We start from the raw sequence: 6966 nt of genomic DNA, 5'->3' as shown, positions 1-6966 counted from the left end.
CAGGGGTGAAAGCGAGACGGAAAAGAGGAAAGGCTGGTAGTAAAACCATTTCAGTTATAGCTAGTTTTGGGGAGGAGTTTACTTATTCTTTTTTTAAATTTTTCAACAATATCTACTTTATCTTGGAAAAGAAGCAGTTTTACATATATGCCAGAATTATAAAAGAAATCTTGATAGTTACAGATATTTCATTTTTTTTCGAAAAAAATGCTGGAATGAAATGTTTTACGTACCAGGTTTTTTTCTTTTCCGTCTTGCTATATAAGGGCTTTCATCCATGCTACAGTCGCAGAGATGCCAACTGCTCCGGACACGCCAAAATAATTAAAATAACGGTAAATAACTATAAAGTAAATTTTGCAAATGTCTGACTACATTTGTTTGTTCTTTAAAAGACATAGCATGACATAAATTCTTTGAAGTGTTGAATTATATAAGCCTGCGAATTATTTAGAAATAGTGGTGGATAAAAATCTACTAAATTGAATTTATTAGACTAAGAATCACAATTTATAAACTACCACTTTGAAATATATAATTGATGTCCGGAGCAAGTTGGCATCTCTGGCTGTGTATCAGTCGCATGAATCAAACAGTAATTTGTAACCATTTACATGACGGACTCCTATTTTTCCATAATAGAAAAAGTGTCTTTACGAAAACCGTGGTAGCAATTTTTTCACATGAATTAAATGGAAATTTTAAGTTAGCTGCTAATTTTGTTTACATATACAACAACTGTTTGATTTCAGAACAAATATATATCACAAAATATATAACTCTATATAATTATTAGATTTTGGTTGATATATATATACTGATTTTGATTTCAGGTCATAATATAATGGACCGATGAGAAGATGCGTTAAATTTCTGAAGCTGCCAAAAATTCATTTTAATGTAATTAAATTGATCAAATTTTGTAAAAAAAAAATGAATAAATGAATACACTTAATATATTCCACTTTTTATTGTGTTGTTGTTGTATTTTGTAAGGAAAAAACCACACTTCAATACCTCATGAAATCATTCCAGTTTGAACTGGTTAACTGCATGATTTGATTTCATCTCGTTTAAAATATTTTTAATTCCGATTGTAAATAAATATTAAAAACATATATATTGAGGGCTTGGTATTTAATTGTTATAGTTCTTTGTTGCTGATTAAATTTTTTAAAAAAAACTCTCTACTCCCAATTATTAATGCAATAAATTTTTCTTCAATTTCCTTAAAAGACGTTTCTCAAAAAGTGGACATGTGAACAGCTGTGATTTTATTTCGATTTGTAAGCAATAAACGTAGACAGGGTTCCCGCGGTCCTTGAAAAATTAAAAAAGTGGTAGTAAATTTAGGGTGGAGCTACAATATATTTTTTTGTTTTAATATGCTTTTTCATCGTAAGATACTGAAATTTTCGTGAATATATATATTTTTTAGAAAACATCTTTTAGTGGTGGCTACACAGAAATAAAAATGTCAAAATTTCTTTTATTTTTATTACCACTTTTTAAAATTCTCAAGGACCGTGGGAACCCTGGTAGAGAGAAGTATAAGAAGTCAGAGGAGAGATTTTCGGAGCTTATTGCTATACGAGTATTATGAACTCGTTCTCATTGAAAGTTACAGAAAATAACAAAAACAAAATTTTAGTTCGTGTCTTACACAAAACTCTGAATTAAGAATTCGAATTTACAGGGAAAAAATCCGAAGTTCCCCCCAAAATATTGATAGTGATAGCAAATCGCTCAGCCAAGCAATTTGAAGTTTTCTTAATTTTGCGTCAACTTTATTCTTTATTCTTAATTTTGCATTCACAATTTAAATCGAGCTTCTTTCTTTCTTTCTTTAAACAAAACTGGGTGCCTAGGCCGCGTAGCGGCCCCTACCCCATAATTTAAATCGAGCATGTATCAAACTTTAATCTACGTAATAAGTTTCAAAATCTTTGTGGTGATTAAGAAAATTTAATGATCAATTTTTAAAACAAGAAATAAATTTTTTAATATAAATTTTACCACCACATTAAAAATTTTAGAGGATTTTTGGAAGCCTTGAAATAATTTGTAAAAATGAAAAATCACGCATTTTTACTAATAAGTAAGATCAAAAACAAATTTCTGCTATTTTCAGTAACATGTATTTCACATACAAAGGGAGGATAGAAATTTGGTGGACTTCTATACTAACTCTATACAAAAAAAAATCTTTTGGCAGCAAATGTCTTGGAAGGTTTTAAATATCATAACTGTTGACAATTTGAATTATCATGTTTGAGGCTTTTAGAAATAGTGTCCTTTTTAACACTAGGTTTACGGGACGCATCATTTTGACGCATTTCGAATTTTATAAGGAGAATTACAAAACTTGCTTGCATTTTTATTTTATCTCTTGTAATGACTTTTATCCATTGATGGAGGTAAATATATATTGAAGTCTATTTTCTTCAAAAGCGTTGAAATATTGAAATTATCTTTGTAGTATACCTATCTCTACGGATATGCGTCAATTTGACGCGATTGTAATTTAGACAAAATTTTGAGTAAGCATGCAAGCATCACATCAATAATAAATAGGAATGTACCGACAATACTTAGATCCGTTATCCGATATCGTTATCTCAAATGAAGCAAGCGATAAACAACTGTTGCCGATAAGCAATAATAAAAAGAACAAACGCAGAATGTCAATTGATGTCAGAGAGTCAGATTTTGAAGGTTTCAGTGGCTTAGTTCGAGTATTGAAAAATAAAATACTGGAATATTTCATAAATATATATCTCATGTTTTCATTTTTTTTCTTCTTATAGTATATAATAACATTGCTTTCTAAGTGCAGAGATGTCAACTGCTGCGGACACGCCAAAATAATTAAAAACACGGTAAATAACTACAAAGTAAATTTTGCAAATACATACCTGCCAACTTTCACTCTCTCCGAGAATGTATTTTCAGAGTGGTTGTAAAACAATAAACGAAAAACAATTTGACTCAAAAATTTATTTATATTTTGATCCTGTTGAAATTCGCTGGCGTAAGGATTTTTATGATTTTATATATTTATTGTAATTATTTATATGTAGTGGCAGTCAAACTCATTTATAATTATCACATACCTGCCAACTTTTACTCCTTCCGAGAATGGATTTTCAGAGTGGTTGTAAAATAATAACCGAAAATCAATCTGATTCAAAAATATATTTATATTTTGATCCCGTTGAAATTTGCTTGCGTAAAGATTATTATGCTTTCATATATTTATTGTAATTATTTATATGTAGTGGTGGTCAGACTCATCTATAATTATCATTATAATTCAAAAAGTTAATTGGAATAACCTGAGTATTGCTACCACTTTAAATATGAAAATAAAATCTTCCGGAAAATCCGGAAGAGTTGGCAGGTATGCAAATATAAAGTGGTGAATTACATAAGCCTACGAATTATTTAGAAATAGTGGTGGGTAAAAATCTACTAAATTGAATTTATTAAACCAAGAATCACAATTGATTAACTACCACTTTAAAATATATATTTGCTGTCCGGAGCAAGTTGGCATCTCTGTAAGTGCTGTTATATGTATTCGTTCTTGCATCAAATTGATGCGTGTTTGTAGAGATAGGTATTTAAGAAAAGTCCGTAAACCTAGTGTTAACCATGCAAAATTTGCATCGACCAAAATGAGCGTTGAAAGTTTAAAAGCTTCTTTCTCTTTTCAATATCATTATAATTGAAAAATCACTAGTATTACAATCCTGTAGATTGGTTTCAAAATTGCTTTATTAAAACTGAAACGAAGTAAATAGTTTCATCTCATTTTCGTCGATCTGAATTTTGAATGGGTAAAAAATACACTATTTCTAAAAGTTTCAAGCATGATCTTTGAAATTGCGCCAATAGTTTTGCCATATAAAATCTTTCATAACTTTTGGTGCTAAAATAAAGATTTCTTACATAGAGTTAGTATAGAAGTGCTTCCGTATTTTTGTCCAACCGCTTAACTCATATTACTAATTTTTGCTACAAGAATTAAAACAAAATATTTTTTTTAGCCTGAGTGGGATTACATAGTGGTATAAGTTTCATAAAGGAGGAAGTAAACTTAAATTTTGAAGTATTTGTCTGTCTAAACGCAGCTTTAAAACGTATTTTACGTTATTCTATTGTTCTCATTTGTGGTAGACTCATTAAGAAAAATGAACTCAAGATCAGGCTTTCTTTAGAATCCAAGTATTACGAAGTTTATCATACATTGACCCTGCATTTACATTTTATTATTAATTACAGAAAATAAATTTTCTTACAAAAGTCTTCTTTGTTCTTTAATGCACATTTGTTTTTGTCTACCTATTCTTAAAATATGCTCTCAAGTCTGCCATGACTTTTAAGAAAAAACGACACATGCTTTGTTCTTTATAATAGAGTGTCTAAGTTAAGTCATTGTGCTTAAACGAATTGTCTTCGGTACATACTTACAGATACTTTGATTGTAAATTACTCTATATTTTATATTTTAATATTCATAATCCAACAAAAGACTATTATATATCAAGTGAATTATTTAATTTGTGTTCTTAGAAAACTTATTCCAGCGAGAGAGCAAATTTGTAGCTGTTAATCTTTAAAAACTTGAAGTACGGTTACTAAAAGGGTCTAGCATCCAGTCTTTTAAAAACCGGACATATAAGGTATATTTAAATATTTCATATTTTAATACATATTTATATTTTAAATTTTCAGATAATAATATTTTAATATATATTTATATTTTAACCCTTTCGTGCCGACTGTCACAAATACGTGCCAGCATTAAACCGTATCAATCAGGGCAAAAAGATAAAACTGGTTATCAAAGTATTTCCTTAGCAGTTTATTTGTGGGCGGAGTTATGATTGTTTGGTTTATTTAATTCACCATTACTTTGTTCAAAATAAAACTATTTCGTTATACTTTGAATTAACATTGATTATATATATGAATAAACTAACAATAATTAAAGTAAAAGCAAAGTAAGTTTGTCAAATTAACAACGACTACATTGAAGTTACCGTTTTTTATTTAATTACAACTTGATTATGATTTTATACGAATGCTTTTCTGAATCACCCGTCCCCAAGGGGTTAAAATACGTATATTTTAACTTTGCAGGGAATATTCAATACGTATAAACTGTAAGACGTGTTTTTTTTATAGTTCCGAAAAAAAAAATTTCTTCGAGTTTTGGAAGATCAAATCTGAAGGTTATTTGTTATCTTAACGCGTTGAGTGACACGCTAATTTTACATGACTTGCCCTTCTGGCCACGGTAAATAACTACAAACTGAATTTGCAAATATTAGATGGATTTTGCTATTTTTTTAGATGGTTTATCATGACATATCCAGAGATGCCAACTGCTCCGGCCGGACACGCCAATATTAGTAAAAAAACGGTAAATAACTGCAAACTAAATTTTGCAATTATTTGACTATTTTTACTGCTTTTTAAAGGGCATAGCATAACGTAACAACTTTGAAGTGGTGAATTATATAAGCCTACGAATTATTTAGAAATAGTGGTGGATAAAAATCTATTAAATTGCACTTATTAAACCGATAATCTCAATTGATAAACTACCACTTTAAAATATTAATTTGCTGTCCGGAGCAAGTTGGCATCTCTGCATGTCTGACAAAAGTTAGGAATAATATAAGCCAACGAATTATTTAAAAATAGTGGTGGATAAAAATCTTCTAAATTGAATTTATTAAACCAAGAATCACAATAATTAAGTAAATTTTGAATACATTTTCCGCAATTCCATAAAAGAGTGTAAATTTTATAGTTCTATATCATGTTATATGATGTCAGCCAGCTGTTTTTCGCTGCCTATGTGAAAGGTCAGTGTCAGCAGGCGGTGGCAGACGCAGACTAAATGTAATTTCAGTGTCAGCCACCGGTGGTTGAAGCGGACTAAATGTAATTTCAGTGTGACGCGGCCTAAATGGAAAGTCCAGTGTCAGCCACCGATGGCTGACGCGGCGCTCAACGTGTTAAGAAAAACACTTAGATTTAAATAAGGCAAAACTTTTTGTGCCAAGAGTGAACACTTAGCTTGTGTCATGCTACATTCACTTAAACTATTAGGACACAAATAGCTGACTCTTGACGCAAAGGTCAAAAATTATTCGAAATTCTATAAAATACGCTAATTTCGTAGGTTTTGCACGTCAATGTCTACGTGTGCTAACAATAAAGCACAAAGACATATATTTCTGCGATTACATACTAATCAGTAGTATCTAAATAGAGCTATTTCTCTTTTAGATAATGTCCTAACTCTTTACAGAATGAAAATATGACTAACCATTCAAAAGTTGTAAGGGTGATTCGTTTTTTCCCTTTGCTGACCGTATGTTTGGTGTAACTTTAAAATTTACCTTAACATGGTGAAAAATTCAAATTTCATAGGTTTCAAGGTCATTAACCCTTTAATGGGCCATTTGTATCTAGTAAAAGTAAATTAAAGTATTTTTGGAATTGAAATTTTTTTAAGAATAGCAATTGATAAAAGAAAAAAAACTCATTTAGTTTATAAAAATGCCATTTTTTGATGGTAAATATATTTAACACGACCTATTAGGAACTTATTGACTTTTATTTTTATTTATTTATAAAATAAATTTTATAAATGCTACAAACTTTAATAGGAATTATGTATCTTAAGGAATTATCTTAAGGAATTAATGAATTAAGTATAGGAATTATGTAACTGTTATACGTTTTTTTAAACTAACAAATGGTTACCAATTTTATTCAAACGCATATCAAGAGAGCTGAAGTTATTAACAAATGGAAACCTAAATTAAAAGTGGTAAAAAAGCGGTGGGAAGTATACTTCGCACACACCTTCGAAAGGGTTAACTCTCTACACCAAAAGGAAACCTGTATAAAATTCGCAAAAAAAAAAAAAAAAAATAGGAGGGAGAA

At 29.7% G+C, this 6966-nt stretch overlaps 1 long non-coding RNA gene across 3 annotated transcripts in view; it reads left to right on the top strand.

Annotated features, from left to right (window-relative positions):
• LOC107450575 (uncharacterized) overlaps window positions 1-957 on the top strand; it is a 17156-nt gene extending 16199 nt beyond the window's left edge. For all 3 annotated transcript variants that reach the window (XR_001584953.3, XR_006224864.2, XR_011638350.1), the window contains exon 4: window positions 834-957. This is a non-coding gene — a long non-coding RNA (uncharacterized lncRNA). The remainder of the gene's footprint in view (window positions 1-833) is intronic.
• The last annotated feature ends 6009 nt before the right edge of the window (window positions 958-6966 follow it).

The sequence above is a fragment of the Parasteatoda tepidariorum genome, chromosome X2 (genome assembly GCF_043381705.1).
Source record: "Parasteatoda tepidariorum isolate YZ-2023 chromosome X2, CAS_Ptep_4.0, whole genome shotgun sequence".
In the NCBI taxonomy this organism is placed as follows: domain Eukaryota; kingdom Metazoa; phylum Arthropoda; class Arachnida; order Araneae; family Theridiidae; genus Parasteatoda; species Parasteatoda tepidariorum.
This window is presented reverse-complemented; position numbering and strand designations above follow the sequence as displayed.